The sequence below is a fragment of the Hevea brasiliensis genome, chromosome 3 (assembly GCF_030052815.1).
Source record: "Hevea brasiliensis isolate MT/VB/25A 57/8 chromosome 3, ASM3005281v1, whole genome shotgun sequence".
NCBI lineage: Eukaryota > Viridiplantae > Streptophyta > Magnoliopsida > Malpighiales > Euphorbiaceae > Hevea > Hevea brasiliensis.
In genome coordinates this window covers 14110671-14131161 of record NC_079495.1, presented here as the reverse complement: position 1 = coordinate 14131161, position 20491 = coordinate 14110671, and the positions used below count along the sequence as shown (strand labels likewise).

General features: G+C 29.4%; 1 pseudogene; it reads right to left on the bottom strand.

Annotated features, from left to right (window-relative positions):
- Positions 1-7062: 7062 nt before the first annotated feature.
- On the bottom strand, positions 7063-20139 carry LOC131178319 (serine carboxypeptidase-like 45; annotated as a pseudogene).
- Between the last annotated feature and the right edge of the window lie 352 nt (positions 20140-20491).

Genomic DNA, 20491 nt, shown 5'->3' with positions numbered 1-20491 from the left:
GAGAAATGAAGTTTAAATTCTGATTGACAATTATTGTCTTGAAATTAACTATGATTTTAAGTATCCACTATTTATATGATTTATGAATTGTGATTTAAATTGTTTTTGGTTAATGTTGTACTGCTCGAGACATTGTCTCAAATGATAGCTTTATTCTTTGTCGTAGGTAGACAGATAAATAGGGCAGCAGACTAGGCTGCTAGTACCTCCAGCGAGAGACTACCGGGTATAATGAGTATACCAGTATTTTATATTTTGTAATGTAATGTATGTTCACTGTATGTACATATTGTTGTTGGTTTTGAGCAGTTGTAAATAAAAATTGTACATTGAAGTTGTAAAATAATTATGAGATATTTTGACTTGTAAAAATTGTATTATATTTTCTCTATCTCAGTCCTTGAAAAATTACTGTGAATTTGACTTGAGAAATGTGTTGAGTTGAGAAAAATGTTGAAGTTGAGATTTGGAAATTATTGAAGTGTTTTTTTTTACAGGTTTTCTGAAGAACTGTTTTATCCAAAATACAGATGGCACTCTGCCAAAATTTTTACAGAAATTCCAAATAATTCAAATATGTTAGTTCTATCACTTCAGTTCACAAAAGTTTTTAATACCTGTAAATAGTGCTCACCACTGTAAAAGAAGTAAGAAAAGTTTTTAAAATCCCTTGTAGTGTATTTAATGGGTTATTAGTAGACGGAGTTGGTAATTCATTAGGTATACTACGGGATCATGTTATGCCTTACAGAGGGGTAGGGTGTGAAAAAAAAAAGTATATGTGGTTAATATATTGATGAAAAGTTAAATTATATAATTTAAAAATACATTGCTATAATTATATATCATGTATTAATTTTATTTTTTAATATAACTCTAAATACTCATATATTTACACAATTAAATCAGACAAAAATACCAAAAAAAAACTTTATGTCAATTATCAATTTTAGTAAAAAATTTTAATTATATCAATTTAATCATAAAACTTTTCATATATTTTCAATTTTAATAATAAATTTAATTAAAAACAATTAGCTCATCAATTAGCAAAAATAATTGCAATTTTTTTTATTTATTATCAAATTTAGCTTTTCCTTTTAGTTTTATTAATATATTCAATAATTTTAATATTTTATTAATTTTAACAAACTTAACGTTAATTAAAAAAATAATAAATGAATAATATATTTAATATTATTATCTGAATTTTTAATTTTTTTTTCCCTATTTCTTTCTAGTTATACTTTTAGTTCATATCTTTCCTATTCTTTTATTTTAAATTTAAGGAAAAAAGAAAAAAATAAAATATTTAAAAATAAAATATAAACAAATAATAAAACTGAAATAAATATAATTATAATTTTTAAAATGATAGATAAATTAATTAAATAGTATTTTATATCAATTTGAGAATAACAATTAAAATTAATATAACAATAAAAAATTAGCTAATATTCATAATATATGCAATATTTGAATTGTTTTTGTCAATTAAGCGATCCATTTAAGCTAATTATAAAAATTAAAATTAATGTCAAATTTTGATATTTAATTGATAAAATTAAAATGTTTGGCTAAAATTGAAGAAATTTATAGAGGCATTGATTTTTTTAGTCATTTAGCCATTAAATAATAATATAAAATTTATACAAATAAATAAAAATTTAAAATGAATAAGCATTTAAATACGATATTATGATTTTTTTTATTATATTTTAGTATAAAATTAAAATTTATTTTTATTTCAGACAATTATTTATAAAAATAAAGATTAAATAATTTTTATGAATAGCATTTTTTTTATTTTTTAATATATTCATAAATTATAATATTTTATTCATGCAAAGAATAAAATTAATTTGAAAATAGGATTAATTAATTAAAAAATTCTAAGCACTTTTTTAATTTTATTTAAATTTAGTTGACTTTATTAAAATTATAAAATTAGCGTTAGTTTCATTTCATTTATCTAAATTCGTTTACTTTTATTCTATTTATCTAAATTAGTCAAAATTGATATACAATTATAATAATTTCATTAAAGTTTTCAATATAAATTATTTTTTAATTTATTATATTAAATAAAAATTTGAGAATATAAAATTACTTACTTTTATTCTTATTGAAAATGAAATAAATAAAATTTGTTTATATATAAAAATAAATTTTAAGTTTGATTAAAGTTATATTTTATCAATATAAATAATTAAAAAAAACTATAAATTTATAATTTTTTTATTTCAATATGCAATTAGCGCAAAATTTTTATTTAATTATATATATATATATACTTATTAATTTTATTAAAATAAATTAAACAAATTTTAATAATTAATAATACTTATAGGATTATAATTATGGAATTATTATATTAAGAATTATAATATTTTTTTAATATAAATAGAATTATTATTAAAATATTAATTTATATTAATTATTATAATATTAAAAACTGAAATTATTAAATACTAAGTGACAAATATTTTGTCGTTAAATTATTTGAGATAATATATAATTTTATAGAATTGGCATTTTAAAGGATTTAACAACAAAATTTTTGTCGCTAAAACATTAGTGACAACAATGTTTGAAAGGCATTAATTGCTAAAATTATTAGCGGCACATATTTTTGTCGCTAAATAGTTTAGAGACGAATTTATATTAATTAGCATGTTATTATCTTTAATATGCATTATTGGCGATGAAGCATTTATCTGTTGCTATAAGTATAATTTTTTTATATTTTTATAAATAATAGATAAATAAATTATATTTTTATTTTTTATTTTTTATTTATTGATTTCATATTTTAGTTAATTACTTCTTACAAAATTTTATATTAAACTTTAAAATTAATTTTAACAATGAAAATATAATTGTAATTAATAAATATATTGACAATATTTTTTATTTTTTATTTATAAATTTCTTATTTTAGTTAATTATTTTTTATAAAAATTTAAATTTAATGAAAGTTAAGTATAAGTAGGATCAAGAATTTTAAATTTATATGAACAATTTTAAATTTATACAAACTTTAAAATTAATTTTAATAATAAAAATATAATTATGATTAATTTTAAAAATAAAGGGCAATTGGACAAAGTTAATGTGTCTATATATATATATATATAATAAAAAAATGTTTTGTTTTAATTATTGAAATTGATATATTTTTAGAAAGTTAATGTTATTATAAAGGTATATAATTAATTTATTAATTTTATAAATAATAAATGTAATCATATATTATTTTATTCATAGATATGTTCCTTGTCATTTATATTTTTTACATATTCAAATTTAAATTAATCTTTTTTTAAATATTAATTTATGATTTTTTTAAGACAACGTATAATTTAATGATTTTAATTAATTTTTTATAAGATTTTGTTTTGAGTTATATAAATATTAAAAATTTATAGTTATAAATAGATAGTGAAGTAGTATAATAGAATAGTTTGTTCATAACAACTAGTTGGATAAAAATTTTAATAATATGATGATGCTATTAATGGCAAAAACTATTAAATTTCTATGTAATTTTTTATTAATTTCATTCTTTAATTTAATAGATAACATTCCAAAAAAAAAAAATTAAAAACTCTCTAAGATTCCCATTTCAATGCAAACAACTTAAAAATAAATTGACTTTTAATAACCAATTAAAGTTAATCCTATATTATCATAAAACAAATTTACTAAGGGTATTTTTGAAAATTCTAATATTCTCCCTTCGTACATTTATATATAAAAAAAATAAAAATATCAATAATAACAAAACAATCTCAATATAGACGAATTGTCAAAATGAAATAAAAATTCTAATATTAACACAATTCTATGCTTCATAATATATTTATGATTCACTTAATTTTAATAATCAATGTGTAATGTTAAATTCTAAACTTTTAACAATTTAGAATTATAATTGTATAGGAATTATTTTTCCAAAAATTGATCAAAATTTTTTATTAAAAGAAATGAAAGTAACAAATTTTATTTTATAAACATGATTTTTATTTTAGTTAATTCTTTTTTAGAAAATTCTATATTGATTGTAATAATGTTTTTTTTGTAAAAAAAAACCTTAATTAATTAGAAGTTCAGTGCAAGTAGGACTAATAATGACTTTAAATTTATTTAAATTCTAAAAAAATTAATAAAATTTAAATAATAAAAATTATAAATTGGCAAAGTCAATGTCCCCTTCCCTCTTCATACATTTATATGTATTGTAAATAATAGATTATAGATAGATATAAATAGATTATAGATATAGATTATAGATTAATTTTAATCGAAAGACATTAAATTTATAAAAAAGAAAGGAGAAAAACACACACACGATGTCCCTAAATAACAGCCTTCTTGAAGCTATGTTTTGAAACTATGTCCCTAAAGAAAATTACAATTTCCTTCAAAATGAACCTATTCAATGAATAAAATTCATGGATAAATTATAGAAATATAAACTTTAACATAATTATATTATTAGCTTAATAATGATATTAATTAGTCAATTAAATTATTGGGTTAATTAAATTTGATTTTTAATTAATTTATTTTCCTTCAAAATGAACCTATTCAATGAATAAATTTCATGGATAAATTATTAGCTTAATAATGATATTAATTAGTCAATTAAATTATTTGGTTAATTAAATTTGATTTTTAATTAATTTATTTTATTAATCAATGAAATTATTTAAAAAATTAAAATATTTAATTATTAACTAATTACAATTTGCAGGAAGTGGACCAATTAAATTAAAACAAGAATTTTACACAAATTAGAGGACCCTTAAAAAATCTCTATAAATAGAGGGTCATTTCCCACTTTGATAATATTAAAATTCTTCTTTCCCATCAACGAGCATTCAAAGAAGATTTCAATGTAATTCAATATCAAGCTGGTTGACTCTTGAGTCTTGTTCGTAGGGGGCAGAGTAAGAAAATTTTTGTTAAGCGGGCTATTGCGCTATGGAGCTATATGTTCTTGAACATGGTTGATTGATCAATCAACTTTATAAATTTTTTTAATATATATATAATATATAAATATTTTTAATAATTTTCAATAAATTAGCCAAAATCCTAATTTTTTATTTTAAATTAATATATATTTGTGTATGTGAGTGAGGGGAACATTTAGAACTTATAAATTCAATTTAAATTGTATATATATAGAGAGAACTACAAAAAGAATTTTAAATATTTGGGAAATGAGCAATGAAAATAATAAAATAATAAATTCAAATTTGATTAACGGATATTAAAGGATTATTGAAATAATAAATCTATAACATATTAAATTCTTCACTTCTTTTTTCAAAAATCTTATATATTAAAAAAGTTAAGAAAAATTTAAACCATTTACAATATTGTAAGATGCAAATAAATTAAAAAATTTAAGAAAATATAAAAAAAATTAAATAGCAGTCCTTTTTCAATAGAATTTTACCTTAACATAATAAATAACATTGATATATTTTAAAACATAAAATTATTAATATAAGAGAAAAAAAATATTATACGACTTTTTACTAAACAGATAAATTAAAAAAAATAATTTAGAAATAATTTCTTTTGGTCTTTCATAAAATTTTAATATATTTTTAAAGAATTCTATCAATATCTATTTTTTTAAATTATTTACAATATTATAAAAATACATATAAACTAAAAAGAAATTTAAGAAAAAAAGTTAAAAGAACAATAAAAAAACAAATTAAATGGAAGTCATTTTCTAAAAGAATTATGCCTTTTTAATAAAACAAATATTAATATAATAGAACAAATATTATATGACTTTTTAATAAAAACATCAAATTAAAAATAAATAGACTTCCTTAGAGGTTTTTTAATATATCTTAAACTAAATAGAATTTTATCAATATACTTGAAAATATAATAATATTAAATTAATATATTAAAAATAAATACAATCACAAAAATTTAAATAAATGAGTTTTGTCATTTTAAAATTACAAAAATAAATTGATAAAATGTTCAGATTTCAATTATTTAATTTATATTGTATTTTGACAATTTCAATAAAAGGGTAGTAGAATTTATTGGATTTTCAATTTCTTATATTTTGATGGCTTATAATGACAAATTTATTTAATTATTTAGTTTAATACATACTTGAAACATTGAAATTCATCTAATTATTTTAAATTAATTTAAGTATCATATAGAAGATAGTATATCATAAAATTTTGTTCAAATATATTTAGTATAAGGGTAGACTAAAAATAAACATATTGCATAAGCTAATTGAAAATGCTTTTTTAAGATGAAAAAGAGATTATATTATTTTAATTTTAACAATTTTATCATAATTTTAAAAATTTATATTAAACATGTCAATTTTTATTATTTTTTAACAAAATAATACTTAAAAGTTAAAAAAAATAATTTTAAAGAGATATGAGAGGGGGAAAATAATTTATAAAAGGGAAAAGAAAGAAGGAAAAAACATAATCAGAGTAGAAAATTATTTTTTTTGTTATTTAAATTAATAAAATAATAACACATTATTATAATTTGATCATCTGGTTAAATAAAAAAATTGTTATAAATTTTAAAAATTGCAATAAAAATATTAAAACTAAATGAATGAAAAATAATTACATAAAGTAGATAAAATTTTATTTTATTTGAATTATAAGTATATATAACAAGTATAATAATATGTAAGGGATGTTGAAAGAACTAATATATATAAAGAATTTAACGATTGTATAATTTATTTATTTTTTTAAAAAAACACTATTGTTTTAATATTTTAAATGATATATTAAAATTTAAAATATGTATAAAAATATTTTATCTTCAAATTTTATTAAGTTGCATTGATATGAATAAAAATTCTCTTAGTTTGCTATTATTATTTGCTATTTTAATATATAAAAATAATTATAAAATGTATTATTTGCTATTTTAATATATAAAAATAATTATAAAATGTCTTGATTATTAAAATTGAAATGATTTTTTATTTAAAATTATTTAAATTTTAATAATTAAAAATTTAATATATATATAAAATTGAAACTTTGGTTTCAAGGGATGATTGTGGACTTTGAATTGTGATTGCCCATATGAAACGCAGACGTCGACAGTTACATCATAATCATCAATTTCGAAAGGAACTTCAGACGAAAGTTGAGCGCTTACTGCTCTGCAAGCAGCTGAAAGAGAGCCTCTCATGCGCTCTCTCCAAAGCTGTGAAGTGTTACACACTGAACTGATAAGTTCATAAGCAGCATCTGATATGAAGGTGTGAGACCAGTAATAGTCACCCTCTGAGTTGAGATCAGTATTATACTCCAAGAGAGGGTTTCCTATCTGAAAATGTAAATAACTTATATAAGTATGGAGGGAAAATGGGTGTCAGAATTCACTTTTGTTTCAATGCTTTACTTACAGCTATGCCCTTCAAACTGAAATTTAGTCCTGACTCAACAATGAGCTTCGCAAGTTGTGGGACATAGTGACCTGAAAACGAGAAGTCCAGATAATAAGGTATCTGACAAGGAGACAGGAATTTCCTATGTGTTTCCTTGAGCTAAATTTACCTGTATGGCTCTCTCCAGTGATGAAGAAATCTCTGTTCTTGTACTCAGGAAAGTTGACAAACCACTGCTGCAGGAATATGAGATTGTCTTGTGCTAAAAAGAAAAAGAGTCTGATGTCAACACTTTTGATTAAAGCAAATCCAGAAAATAAATTTAAGGCCTTTCTTTTTTGGCTCCAGGGAGCCATTATGTTTATTTGAAAAAAAAAGAAAAAGTGAATTCCCATAATTTCAAAATATTAATCCAGAACTTAAACTGATTAGGCAAACAGGCCATAAAGTATAGATTGCAGAGCTTGAGACCCCAACGTTTTGCCATTTGTTTCAATGTGTCCAAAAAAAATGTTTCTTTTGAATCTGAAGGCACGCAAAGGTATAATGTTAAGCATTAAACAAACTTATTTGGAGTAGAAGGTTATCTTAGATAACAAAGTGAAGAAGATGTAATTTTATTAATGTGAAACCTCAAATTAATTCAATTGACAGTATACATTCAGCTTAAATAAAAAGAATAATAACAGAGATTGCTGAAAAGGAGGAGAAAAATAATGAAGACTATCACTTGGAAGGGAACGAATTACCCAAAGAATCTCAACCACAAAGACTCATTCAAATATACAATATTTACAGAATTCACCTTATCACTCCTTTACTCAAGCCTAAAAACACGGCATCCTTATTTCTCCTGAGAGGCGGACTCGTCCTTATTACTCCTTGAGCTAATATCCCCCCTCAAACTATGTCCAGGGTGGAGACATAGTTTGCGTCGAAATTGTGCTAGGCGAGCCTTTGTCATGGACTTCGTAAATATATCAGCGATTTGATATGCTGAGGGAATGTATCTTGTGATCAAAACCCCTTGAGCAACACGCTCTCTAACATAGTGATAGTCAAGAGCAACATGCTTACTGCGTGAATGTAATACTGGATTGACTGTTAAATGTAGTGCACTAAGATTATCACCATATAAAATAGGCGGCTGCTTGGGATAGATTTGCAAGTCCTGTAAGAGATATCCAAGCCAAGTAAGCTCGGCTGCAGTGTGAGCCATGGAACGATACTCGGCATCTGTGCTAGAACGCGCAGGTGTGTTGTTTCTGGCACACCAGGAAATGATATTGCAACCAAGAAAAGTACAGTAGCCTGTAGTAGACCGTCGTGTGGTTGGACATCCGGCCCAGTCTGCATCAGAAAATGCACTAAGAACAAGTGAGGTATCTTTTTTAAAAAATAAGCCAAAATGTATTGTTCCTTTGAGATATCGTAATATACGACGAACATATTTTAAGTGAGACAAAGTTGGACTGTGCATGAATTGAGAAATATAGTTGACACTATAGGACAAATCCGATCGGGTTAGTGTCAAATACTGTAACGAACCCACAAGCCCTCGAAAGAAGGTGGGATCAGCTACTGGTGTCGGGTCTGTAACAGGATCGTGTCGCTGAACAAGTGGAGTGGGCATCGGTTGACAATCCACCATCTGAGCTCTTTCCAAAATTGAATAGGCATAACGGGTTTGATTCAATTGTAACCCAGAGTCAGTCGATTGAATTTGAATGCCTAGAAAATGATGCAATGGCCCAAGGTCTTTCATGGAAAACTCCTTGCTTAAGACCTGCAAAAAATTCTGAACTAGAGCCATAGACGATCCTGTTAACAACATATCATCCACGTAAATTAATAAAACCAATACACCTGTCGATGTATGCATGACAAACAAGGATGGATCAGCTAAACTGCAAAAAAAACCATAATCAATTAAAAACATACTCAACCTATTAAACCAGGCTCTCGGAGCCTGTTTTAAACCATACAATGCTCGCTGTAATTTGCAAACATGATTAGGATAATTAGGATCTTTCATTCCAGGTGGCTGATCCATATATAAATCTTCTGTTATAAATCCATGCAAAAATGCATTTTTCACGTCTAATTGGCGAATTGGCCAATTTTTCACTAAAGCCACAGAAAGAACTAAGCGTATGGTTCTGGTTTAATAACAGGAGTAGGTTTCGTGTAATCAACACCATCTAGTTGATGAAACCCCTTGGCAACTAGTCTAGCTTTCAATCTATCCAAATGCCCATCAGAATTTATTTTAGCTTTAAAAACCCACTTACACCCTATTATATTTACATGCGCTGGTCTAGGAACAAGTTCCCAAGTGTGGTTTGACTGTAAAGCTTGATACTCCTCTATCATAGCCTGTTTCCAACCTGGATGTGCAAGAGCACTCTTAACAGTTTTAGGCTCAGGAGGTATATCAGGAGATATAGACACATGTAAAGCATACTTTGGGTTTGGCTTAACTATTCGATCGTGACACGTGACCATCGAATGTCGAGGTCGCAATGCTTCGTCATGAACTTGTTCAGCTGATATTTCAGCCAAAGATGATGAACAGACTTCAGGAAGCAACTCTTCTTGATCCGTATGAACTGTTGGTAGACTGATTACAGTACCATCAATCATAGAAGTACCAGGTACATGAGTATTAGTTGGAGATGACAAAAACACCGAGTCTGATTCAATTGCAGCAACTTGTTTACCAACAACGTCCTCTGCTGCTAAGGAATTTTGAACTGTGTCTTCAACTCTATTTGACAAAAACAATGGAGGTGGAGACAGCTGCTCACCTCGTTTCTAGATGCATCCCGTCATCTTGAACAGCATCAGAGTGTGAATGATGAGCTGCTAGTGGAGACTCACTTGTAGGATCAGATTCTGTTTCATGATCTCCTATAGTCCGATTGTCATGTGTTGCTGGTATAGGAACTGGTAATACATCTGGACCTGCACTTTCTTCAGAACTTAGTGGAAAATCAGTAATCTCAGCAGATGGTAACCAAGAATCCATAAGCTTGTCAACAAACATTTTATTAGGAGATGCAGATTTATACGGAAAAACATTTTCATCAAAGCTCACATGTCGAGATATTATTATTTTCTTAGTTTTGGGATTGAAACATTTGTAACCTTTGTGTTTTTCACTATACCCTATAAAAACACATAAACAAGACTTAGGATCAAACTTATGACCTCTTGTGTCCCATATATATGGAAAACACTTAGAACCAAAGACACGTAGGGAGCTATAATCAAAATGAGTTCCATGCAATTTAAAATATGGTGTTTCATTCCCTAGCACAGAAGTAGGCAACCTATTTATTAAAAAAACAGCAGTTTGAAAAGCATCGACCCACATAGACAATGGCACATGACTATGATACATCATCGTCAATCCTAATTCATTTAATAAAGCGGTGTCGCTGCTCGACAAAGACTGTTTGCTCGGGTGTATGAGGACACGACACTTGATGTTTAATACCTTGTGAAAGAAAATGTGAAGATAAAGCATTATTCAAAAACTCACCTCCTCCATCGGAATGGAAAACCTTGATGGTCTTCCCAAATTGTCTTAGCACAAACTGTTCAAAAGCTTTATAAGCAACAAAGAAATCCGATTTTTTCTTTAGTGGTATAAGCCAAGAGTATTTAGAATAGTCATCTACCAAGCAAGCATAATATTTAAATTTGGCAAAAGATAAAACAGGGGCTGGTCCCCATAAATCACAATGAACTTTTTCAAATACAGTGGTACTTTTATTGGAAGACAAACTAAATGGAAATTTGCTCAATTTGCCTAATTGGCAGCTATCACATAAAAATTTAGAATGCAAGGAACCTTTAACATCAATAAGGTTCTTATTAAACAAAATAGAAATCGCAGAAGGTTGAGGGTGTCCTAATCGTTGATGCCATATGTCTGCTGTTACAGACCTAAATCGATTGGGAAAATATGCTTTCGGATTCCCTGACAAGATATAAAGGTTATTTTTCCGTGGCCCTTGTAGCAGTACCTGTCCCATCTGTCGATCCTTAACAGAAATAGAAACATTAGAAAATTCACAATTCACAGGATAATCATCTGTTAATTGGCCTACAGAAAGTAAATTCTTTTTTAGAGCAGGAACAGAAAAGACATTTGAAAGTGATAATTTTTGCTTCTGTTCTATAGACGTCATTCCAACACCATCGATGGATAGAAACGTTCCATCGCCGATGGTTATGGAATCAGGTCCATAATAGTCAGTAAGTTTATGGAATAGATTTTTGTTACCTGTCATATGATTCGATGCACCAGAGTCTGCAACCCACAAGATATCTACAACATCGATCCAATGTGAGTGCCGAAAGAGCTTGAGCAGTGGTCGCTTTGTTTTTCTTGTGGAATCCACCAAAGAAATCTTCGTGATGTGACCATCTCATGCAGTATTGACACACTTCGTTCTTATACAGCTCTCGTTCAGCTGGAGTCATTCTTATACGACCACCCTGGGGAGGTCGCAGTTAGTAAGAATACGACTCTATGTTTGTAAAAGGGTTTTATGCTTTCGGGCTTGAAAACCATGCCCTTGGGAATTAAATCTAGGACGCCGATTTGAGGAATTACTGGATGAATTCTGTTGATTTCCATAAAAAGCCACATGCGAAATTTGATCAAGACCAGATTCGTTCTGTGTGGAAAACCACACTCGTCGCTGGTCTAAATTCTTAAGTTGAGAGACCAGTTCATTAAAATTGGGTCGCGGTGGTTTAAGCATCGTCGTAGTAAACGCTTTCGCATCAGGGGTCCTGCATGGTAAGGAGACAAAAGACTTTTTCTTCATCGGGTACTTTTTTCCCGATAGCGGCTAAACTGTCGCAGAGTTCTTTAAACAAACGCAGATGTTCAGTGATGGACCGATTTTCATCTTTGCGAAAATAGGTCAATTGCTGTCTGAGGGTAAATTCCCTCTCTTGAGAATCTTGTGCATATGCATCTTTTAATGCACTCCAAACAAGATGAATCGCTTTCTAGTCCGATGACAAGTCCGAGTGATTCCTCACTAAGGGTGCCATAGATCCACCCACGAAGTAATCTATCGACTTTTGCCACGCCTTGAAGATGTCCGATTGCCGTGGTTGATAGTTTCTGAATTGGATTGGGAGGGTAACGAATTTCTGATCTTCAGGAAAGCCATTAACCAAATGATCCGACAATTCCTGACTTTCAGCTAAACTCAAAAGTTGTTCTCTCCACAGAGGATAGTTTGATTGTTTGAGCTTTAAGGTAACAAAATTGGCTACATTCAGAGAAGAAGCCATGGTGAGCAGATCGTTGAGGCTCTGATACCAAGATAACAAAGTGAAGAAGATGTAATTTTATTAATGTGAAACCTTAAATTAATTCAATTGATGATACATTCAAATTTAAATAAAAGAATAATAACAGAGGTTGCTGAAAAGGAGGAGAAAAATAATGAAGACTATCACTTGGAAGGGAACGAATTACCCAAAGAATCTCAACCACAAAGACTCATTCAAATATACAATATTTACAGAATTCACCTTATCACTCCTTTACTCAAGCCTAAAAACACGGCATCCTTATTTCTCCTAAGAGGCGGACTCGTCCTTATTACTCCTTGAGCTAATAATCTTAACCTGTAATAGTGTCGTTCGCAGAGTCATAGAAAGATTTATTAGCAGAATAAGAGAAACAAACCCTGGCTGGAGATTCCAAATATAGCATGTTTGCTTCTGCAGAGACGAGGAAAGTTAAAATTATATACTTTAAAAAAAATAGTATTGGAGGAATCTCTGCAACTCGTGTGAGATTACAAGCTACAACCCCGGTTGAGTCCAATCAACAAAAAGCTAGATATTTGGTTGGTCAATGCACACAATTAAAAGAAAAACAATACCATGTAACAACTATAAGGGGAAGACCAACCCCACATATTTTCTGAATCAAATAGAATACAAAGGAAGAGAGGCAGACGTGGACAATGTTATATGGGGGCACCTTTATTCCAACTATATTCATTTATGATCAGATTCTCTCCACCACTTGGCCTGAATGGGCCATGCTCATAGAAAGCTCGGCCCAACGGAAGAGCAACTGGCCCCGCAAAATGATCACAATAATTCACTTGCGCTTATACTATGTATCTTTTAGAGGTCGCAACTAGTTAAATAAAACGGAGGTTTAACCACGTAACAAGAGGCTTTGAAGCAGTGGTCTGCTTCGCTTCAAAAAAGTAATAGAAAATAGCTCTCTGTTTTTTTTTTTATCAATGATAATGTACCTGCATATTCTGAAAATCGACTTGCGGTTGCCCTGGCAAACTCACTATTTTATCATCTTCTTTGGGGGAAAATCCTTCTGCTGTGAATATTTGCATGAAAATTGTGCAAATTGCAGCAAATAGGATTATCCATAACCGAGATTGCAAGGTGTAGAGAGAAAGGGAGAAAGAAAGTAGCTGAAAAGTAAAGGAAAGCACAATGTATAGGGTTCCAAATTATACTCATTTTATAGCCTTGCAACTTCAAATAAGATAAAATCGCGCTCAGCACACTTGAAAATAGCGTACGAACTACCTTTCACTCTCAAATATGAAATTGACATAAGAATTAGGATAATATAATATTGAATTGACTTTATATTATATTAATTTACTAAATAAGAAAATGAGTAAGGCCAGTTGATAAATGTACAATTGACCAATTATAGAGAGAGAGAGTTTTAGCTAATGGCTGAAGGCATATTAGAAACACAATAAATTAACAACTGGCTAAATTTGCTGGGCTTTTATAAGCTTGCCTAAGACTTGATGACCTGAAACCAGCTAGTTGGCCAAATTTGCTAGTTTTCGGTAGCATCCTTTTCTATTAAAAAAAATACTAGTCATATCATCAAGTTTTAACTTAATTGTATTGAAGTGGTCTTAAAAAGCTGTGAGTCGAACTCAATAGTATTAAAAAAAAATTATTAGTCATACATCATAATTTAAATTTTTTATTTTCATTTTTATTTAATTTAAATTAACTTTAATTATTTAAATTATTTTTCTCTATGTATTAACAAAAAATTTAGTATATATATATAGTGATTTATTTTTTTTTTAATTTTAATTTTTTATATAATTTGTTGTTAATTTTTTGTATATGATATAATATATGAAAATTCTATTAAGTTCCTAATACTAAATATAGAGTTTCTTTTTCATTTTTTTTAATTTTATAATATTTTTATTTACTTAAATATATTTATTTTCAATAGCCAATTAAATTTAACCATTTATTATCATAATATAATATAATTATGTGTGTTTTTTTTTGGTCTATCCAATTATTCCCCCCTCTTTCCCACTTTTATATACATTTGTCATAATATAATATAAATAGATTATAAATTAGACCAAATACATCATCATACATCTGAACTTTTTGACTTTTACTTATTAGACACATCAATTAATTCTTTTACCCATTAAACACTTTAACTTAAAAAAAAAAAATATTTGAACACATAAATGAACATCAGCATTTATCATGAGAGCACACGCCAAGAAGCATGGGAAGGAGATTTTTTCAGCCTATGTAGCATGTATAATGGCTAGCTAGTGCTAGTGTTTAAAAACGACAGTTGTTCTTGACATTTCTTCATTCCTCTTCCATTTGCTTTGAATCTTTAGCACATTCTCTAAAATTTTTTTTGAATCTTCTTTCTTTGTTAGCGTCTGTAGATCCTACACATTCTGAGTAAAAAGAACCATTATTCTGCGAAATTGAGGAAAGTGGTGAAATCAGTGTTTCTAATAGAATCTAGCCCAATTAATATCGCGTATCCAATATGCCATTGTGGAACAGTGAAGGTTTCTTGGACAAGGATGAATCCTGGGAGAAGATTTTTAGTTGTAGACATTATATGATGAGTTTAACATTCTTAATTTATGAAATTTGATTATGTTTTTTCATTGTATTATTATTATTATTATTATTATTATTATTATTATTATTATTATTATTATTATTATTATTATTATTATTATTATTATTATTATTATTATTATTATGTTCAGAGATGAAGACTGTTATTGCATGTGGATTTTTCTATTGGTATGATCCTCCTGTACCTAAACATTTGAAGAATGTCATTATGGGCTTGCTTTTGAAGGTAAAGGAACATGAAGCAGAAAGAAAGAAAGGCTTGAACAAGTCCAAACTTCAGGGAAGATTAATTGCATTTGCAACAACGATTTTAGCTGTGTTTGTAGCTTAGGTGTTGTGTTAGGGATAGATTTAGTCTTATTTTGTTGGGTGCTTTGATGAGTTGTGCATAATTTTTAGACTATAATTTGATGTGCATATACTCTTAATACTGTAAATTTTGTGTAGGAAATATGGATGAGGATATTGTGATTGTGTAGCTGAGGGATTGTAATTGTGGTACAAATTAATACATTATGTAATTTTCTCTTCAATGTGTGTACTTGTGTATTGAATAACTAGTTAACAATTGGCAAGACTAGTGGAATTATGCAAAATTAAAGAACATAACTTACTAAATTACATTATGCAAATAAAAGCGCAAATGAGCAGTTTATGCTTCCTACAAAATTGAACCAGTCCTATTGATAATAGAGATAAAGCAAGCCTAATTATAATTTGTATATCAACCCAAAATTTAATCATAAATCAACCACTTCCAATAAGTTACATAATTGAACTATATAAATAACATAACTAAGCATCTTGTAGAAATGAAAATGCAAAGCTACTTAATAAAAGTCATTATATTTCAACATAAACTTAGCAATAGTCTGTTAACTACAATGTGCAGTTACTAATGCAACCAAAATACACAACTAACAAGTTAGCAATATCCTATTACCCAACATTTATTTTCCATAATACATAACCAAGATCAAACCTTATGCCAAAACATATCCAAAATCCAATAAAGACAACATTAAATGATAGGATAATAGTTCACAAAGTAAAATAACTTGCCCAAAATGACAACAGGACACAATTTGTTCATGGTGTTATGACATTGCCCTGTAATTACTGGCTATTTGACCTCCTTTTTGGTTGCACTTCAAAGGTAGAGCTACTTTGTGATTGCCTCATTTTAGGCCTTCTTGTCATAACTTTTCCAAACCTCATTTTCTACAAATGTTCTGAAGTAATTGCCTGCTTGCTTTTCAATCTTAGACTTGGCAGTTTAAATCGCAGATCACCAGTAACCTCAAAAGCTCTTTTGACTTGGGGTTGTTGGGTTTGATAGCTCATAAACTTACTGAATGGTAAGCTGGGTATACAATTAAAATAAAATGCATTAGTTAGAGAAACTAAAATTAACTCATTTATTAAAATAATGGACATTTTTTCTAACTCACATTTTGAATTGAGAACCTTTTGTCTTTATTGACATAATAACCAAATCTAATAAAATTTCCTTTCATTGCTGGCTAGTATTTGGTTCAATTGCCCAACAGTTCTCTCTTCCACAAGCACTTTGTGTACTACCTCTTGATGCACCCTTTGATGTAGAACCACCTCTTTTGCATAGGAGCTTATCAATACCTTTCCCAATTCTGTTATTTTCTCTAATTAAACCAAGATTTGTAATTGTGATACTAGTAGTTTCTCTACCCATAGTATCCTTAAAATTTCCCCTCTTTTGCCCTCCATCTTGTAATATTGATGAAGATATGCTCACTAATAGTCCATATTGGGTTGACTATTTGACAATGATGCAGTTGAGGCTTATGATTCATTGGTCATTATGTTCACTTGATCAACCTACAATTTGTATAATAACATAGAAACCAATATCAATAAAAAAGAAAATTATTTAATATTAAACTTATATAACACATATAAGACAGATTTAGCATACCTTAGAGTCATTTTGTTTCAGTGGACAACATTGTCTGTCATGTCCTTAAGTCTTGAAAATACACAAGTCATTTGCACTCCTCTCATTGACATCTTTCTTATTTTTTTTCCTTAACTTCATCTTTGTCCTTTCTCCTTTGTTTCTTTGGTCTCCCAAGCTATTTAGTAATTATAGGAGTTTCAATTGGTGGATTATTAGTCTCCTCCCATAGCCTCATACCCCTCACTGGTTGCATTAAGGACCCATATGATTTGAGGTAATACTCTTTAGTGTAATACTTAGATAAGTAGTCTTCAGGCTTTAATTTCTCATGGAAAAAACAACATATAGCATGTGGATAAGGGATGCCTTTAATATCCCAATATCTATATGTACATTTCTCCCTACTTAAGTCTATTGTATGCCCATATTCACATTGAGTAACCTCAAATCCTGCCTTCCCATTTCATTTGATCCTACACTTGTTTGCAATTGATATATTCTTCTTTAAACACTCTATTGCAATTGGACTCACATCACATATCCAAGTCTCAGCAAAATCCCTCATTGTCCTTATCTTATTCATTATTTTAACCCTAATCTCCTCTAACATTGTGACAATAGACTTGTGCCTAATACTGAGTATCCAAGAGTTAAAAGTCTCACACGTTATTCTCAACTACATCACACTTGGAGTGTGGACTATGATAAACTCTTACCTAATCCTCCGCAAGATAACTTAATAACTCTTCACATATTCCTTTCCCTAATTTGGCAAACTCCTTCAAATTGTCTTTTAACTTTACCTCAAAACTAGACTTAGCAACAACCCAAAATTTTTTTCTCCTTTCGGTACCCCTCCGTTTCTTTTCCCATGCTTGATATATATGTCGACCACACCTCCTATGCTCAGCATCAGGTAATTCCTCTTGAATACCTAGAATAAAACCCTTACATATAAAGAAAGAGCAAGTTAAGTATTTGATTAACACACTAAAATAAATAATTAAAATATATATTAAAGTAAATGAAAAATTGATAGAGGAATACACACCTTTTGCATATCAGTTAATATAGTAAGCTTTTCTTTAGAGCCAAGTTCCAGATCTTCTTTCAAGACCCTTATAAACCACATCTAAGTCACTTTGGTCTCCAAGTCAACTATTGCCCAAGTTACGGGGAACATTTGGTTATTTCCATCTTTAGAAATAGCCCCAAGGCATTGTCCCCTCAAGGTCCTTTTAGAAAGCAACCATCTAATCCAATTATCTTCCTACACCCATGTATGAAACCTTGCTTTGTTGCATTGAAGCACACATACAACTTGCTAAAAAGTACTTTCCTTAGCTCACTTTGTGTATCTATTAGAACAAACATGTTATTTTGAGGTTTGGTCTCTTCAATTCTTCAGTGTAATCAAGTATTTTGGCATATTCTACCTTGTAATCCCTAATTACTTTCCTCAACACTTCTTGTTTTGCCCTTCTGTAACTTGTTTTGCCTACACAGCACCCTAATTCCTCCTTGTACAAATTTTGTAATTCCTATGACTTGATCTTAGGTTGTGAAATTATCCTATTTTCATAAATTCTTACAATATAGCGTGAATTACATTACCTATTCTAGTTTGTCCTATAACACTTATGCATAGGGTTATAAGATTTCACTATAAAGTTATTTGAATGTGTCTCTAGACTAGCGAAAAGTAACTATGGATATCCTTCTTTGCAGGTTACCTTAACCCTCATAGGCTCATTAGGTTTCAATTTCAAAGACACATTCCTATTAACAACATATTTACTAGCAACATATCTAAATTGAAAAACATTCTCAAAAACCATACCTAGTTCTCATAAAAGAACCTAGCAATCTAGATCATAGTGAGTGTTTGTGTAACGGCCCGGCCCACTAGTGATATTGTCCGCTCTAGGCCGAAGCCCTCACGGTTTTAAAACGCGTCACTAGGGGTTACGAACCACCTACTTATAAACCCAGCATCTCTCCCGTGTTTTGTCGATGTGGGATTTGCCTAAGGTGTTACAATCCACCCCCCTTATGGGACTCAGTGTCCTCGCTGAGGTTTGCCCCACCATCGCTCAAGGTTGCACGCGGAGCGGCTCTGATACCACAAATGTAACGGTTCGGTCCACTAGTGATATTGTCCGCTCTGGGCTGAAGCCCTCACGATTTTAAAACGCGTCACTAGGGGTTACGAACCACCAACTTATAAACCCAGCATCTCTCCCGTGTTTTGTCGATGTGGGATTTGCCTAAGGTGTTTCATTTGTGGTATCAGAGCTGGACTCCCTCTAGTACGGTGTGTGGTGCGAGGACGCACCAGGCGGAAGCTAGTGGGCTTGTCACGACCCAGGGATGGGGTTGGGACGTGCTTGTTCAACCAGTTACGCACTGGGGGTGGAAACTTCGTGTCCCACATCGAAAACGGGAAGAAAAGATTTGGGCCATATATGTGGGAGCCTTCCTTACCTGGTCAGCGCGCTTTTGGGAATGAAACCTCCCAAGGGACAAATCCGTGAGGCCCATGGGCCAAAGCGGACAATACTAACTGGAGAAGGATCGGGCTGTTATAGTTTGTGCTCTTTTTCTAGTTGGTGCATCTACATTCTAATCATTGGAGTCATTGTCAGTCAAATCTTCACTTTCAGGATCTAAGCTTCCCTAATAATATTTATCTCTGGCAATTTTCCCATCATATCTGGTTATTTCCCTTAACATTTTCAAAACTTACATCCACCCTTACCTCTCCTACATTAATTCGTTCATCAATAGGTTTGTCTTGCTCCTTTCCACCATTATCCTTCTTCAACTCCCTCATAGTATCCCTAGCATTTCTCAACTCTTCATCAACATCATTATTGTAATGACCCAATTAGGGGGTCATTACCGATGCTAGGTAATGTGATCATAAGAGCACCAAGTTTCAAAGAATTTCCTCAAGGGTTCATTTAAGCACATGTTGGCAAGAGACATGTGATTGACAAACTCAAGGAGCTTAAATGGGTTATCTTAGTTTGCATGGATGGAGTTAGTGGTGTTCATTGCTAATAATTTCTCTAATAAATGGTAATAAAGAGCCAAACTATCTTCATTTTCTAAAGTGGGTAGAATATCTCACACCTAACCATGAGATTCTCACCCTTAGCCATGAGTTAGAGCTAATAACATCT